The 3,089-nt window shown below is 46.0% G+C and overlaps 1 pseudogene; it reads left to right on the top strand.

Moving 5' to 3' along the window:
* The first annotated feature begins 2,164 nt into the window (after positions 1 to 2,164).
* On the top strand, positions 2,165 to 2,711 carry LOC118551290 (ATP synthase subunit s, mitochondrial pseudogene; annotated as a pseudogene).
* Positions 2,712 to 3,089: the final 378 nt, after the last annotated feature.

The following is a 3,089-nucleotide window of genomic DNA, read 5'->3' as shown; positions in this document are numbered from 1 at the left end:
GTCATATATTTAAATGACATAAGGGTGCAAATACGTAAATCTTTATGAGGGATATTTCTTTTCACTAACTGCCAAAATATATGTACAATATCCCAAAAGAACAGATTACGACAAAATTTTTTTAGATATGGTCAAAATGTAGTTGGCACAAGCTAGCATAAGAAATGTAGTCAAGTGGCAGGTGATATTTAATTCAGATCCTGAAATATTTACATAAACTATTCAGTATTGATGATAAGACTGTACCTACCATTTCTGATAAAAATTTCTGCTGTAAATGACATGAAGTTTTAGCCAATATAAACACAATTCTAACAATTAGAACAAAAAACGTCCTGAGATGACATCTGGTCCCCCCAAAAAGTCAACTTGATACAAAAAGGTTTCCATATATTTAAACAGCTTACCTCGAATAGAAATAAAAGTTTCAAATTAACCTGATATTTTGGAGCCCATTTTGTGGTAGGGATCATGATACATCATGTCTGGACTAGTACATCTGAACTAATGGTCATTGCTAAAAGTTTATGGTTTCCTCATCAATAGAGAGGGTCAAATAACTGTGAGGTACACCCTTGAATCCTATGTCCCCAGAAAGTTCAGCATTTGATTGGAAGAAGCTCTCCTCGGGTTTAATTTTCTGATGATCATGGCCTTGAAATGACTCCCATCGCTTTGCTCGTTTCATCTAACCAAATTCACCCAGAATCTCCATGCATGTGTCATTAAACTTACCAACAGCTCTGAGGCGGAGGGAAATGCCAAACCTGACTTCACCTGGTGTTTGCTGTGCCTTCCTAAAGCCCTCGAGTTGCCACGGTCTGCAAGGAGTGTCTTGCGGCAGAGACAGGAAGTAGAACCCAGGGCCTGCCAGCGGGAAGAATGTGCCAGAAGATCCCTGCGTAAAGCCAAGGCCCCACAAGCCTGCCCTGAGAGGGTGTAACAGAACCAAAATGCCCCACAGGAAGAGGACCTCGTGTAAACCTGCCTATCCCAGCCTCCGCGGCTACAGGAAAAGAAAAGGAGACATCACCACCACCACCCCCAGGATTCATACCCACTAGGTGGCGCTCGCTGGGGTTTCGGGACCAATTCTAGTGCTTAGATAGTCCAAAGGCTCCTAAGCAGAGAAGTTAGTTTAAAGTAGTCCTGGAAGGAATCATTAGAATAAAGAAGAGACGATATTTAAAGAGATAATGAGTGGGTCGCCTGGGTGGTGCAGTGGGTTGAGCAGGGGACTCTTAGTTTCAGCTGGGTTGGTGATCTCGGGATCCTGGAATCAAGCCCCTTGCCGAGGGTTCCACGCTCTGCGTGGGGTTGGCTTAAGATTCTCTTCTCCCTCTGCGCCTCCCCCCTCTCTAAAATAAATAAATAAATAAATTTTTTTAAATAATAACAAAGAGATAACGAGAGGTTTTTCAGAATTGCTGAAAGATAGCCGTCCTCAGATCATGACACTTAATGAAACCCCAATACCTGGGAGGTACATCATAGTGAAACTAAAGAACGTCAGAGATGAAAGAATTTTTTTAAAACAGCCAGAGAGAGAAGATAGATTATCTACAGAGAAATGGCCGTAAGTCTGACAGCCGACGTCTTGATATCCATCCGCTGGAGGCCCCACGACGACGCACCGAATGACAGAAAATAACCAGCAAGCTGGAACTCTGGCTCCAGCAAATATTCTTTTCAAGCAATGGTAGAGTCCAGGTGGTGAGTATGTGGGTGTTGACTATAAAATTCTTTGAGCTTTGTGAGAAGTGTTCTTGACCTCTACTCAACACCGCCTTTCTTACTCTTCCCCTCCCAATCCCCCCCGCCCACACACACACACAAACACAGCGAATGAATGCTGCAGGGGCCCCGGGACCCCAGGCTGCAGCAGAGCTGCACGGGACCCCGATCTTCTCTCCCGCCAGGGACAGCGAAGTCCAGCCGGGGCACCAGCCCCTCGAGAGGCGCCCGCGAGAGAAGCAGCGGTGCAGGCGGGAGGTGCTGGCTCTGCAGCTCCCTTATCACAGCGACCAGGGCCTCCGAGTGCCAGCCGGCCTGCCACCGAGAAGCCCCCCGGGGAGCCCCCCAGGCCCGCCCGCAGGCACTGCCCAGATCAGGTGAGGCTGTCAGGAAAAATTTCTCGCAGTTCTGTGGCTTCAAGAAACTTCCAATGTCATGGGACCGCAGATCCTCCCGGGACTGGTTGAATGCGGTGTTTAATACAGTGCATGGGGAGCGCATGCTGATGTAGGCTGGGACAGGGCCGTGTGTGAGCCGCTGCTGCGCACTGGGGCCCTGGTTCACCACCCCGGCCCCGGGAGGTGGCAGAAGGACTACCACAACCTCCCCACAGGCCCTCTGGGCGAATACAAGATTCAGGCGATTGATGCCACCAACTCTTGTATCACCAGCGCTGCATTTGGTCACGGGAACGCTTACAGCATGTTGGAAAAATGAGGCTATGAGCGTGCCATTAAATCAAGGCCCGGTGCTTGGAGAGACTTGGTAAACTTGAAAATTTATAAAAAAGCATGTTGGAAATGGAAACAATTTCTTGTGGGAATATCACATACAAGGACATCATTGCTTTACATCGCTTAAGAAACCTCAAGTATTTGTTGTTAAGTGATCTTCCTGGAATAAAAGAAAAAGAAAACCTTATCCAAGCCTTTAAGACAACACTGCCTTCTCTGGAACCAAAATTGGACTTGAAATAAAATAATAATATTCAATAAGTGTCTTATTTCAATATAAAGAGTCACTTGAAAAAAATTCTTTCAGCTTTGCTATATGTTTGGAAATCTTCATAATAAATTACTGGAAGACCGCTTTTCTTTTCTTTTTCTTTTTTAAGATTTTATTTATTTATTTATTTGAGAGCTAGAGAGAGGGCACAAGCAGGGGAGAAGCAGACTCCCCACTGAGCAAGGAGCCGGATGAGGGACTCCATCCCCGGACCCTGAGATCATGACCTGAGCACAAGGCAGATGCTTAACCCACAGAGCTACCCAGGTGCCCCTGGAGGACTGCTTTTCAAGAAAGAAGTGCAATAAGGAGATTTTTAGATTAACTAAAACATTGCAAGGACTGTACTG

Source organism: Halichoerus grypus, chromosome 14 (assembly GCF_964656455.1).
Source record: "Halichoerus grypus chromosome 14, mHalGry1.hap1.1, whole genome shotgun sequence".
Lineage (NCBI taxonomy): Eukaryota > Metazoa > Chordata > Mammalia > Carnivora > Phocidae > Halichoerus > Halichoerus grypus.
Note: the sequence above shows the minus strand (reverse complement) of the source record. Positions and strands in the feature narration are given on the sequence as shown.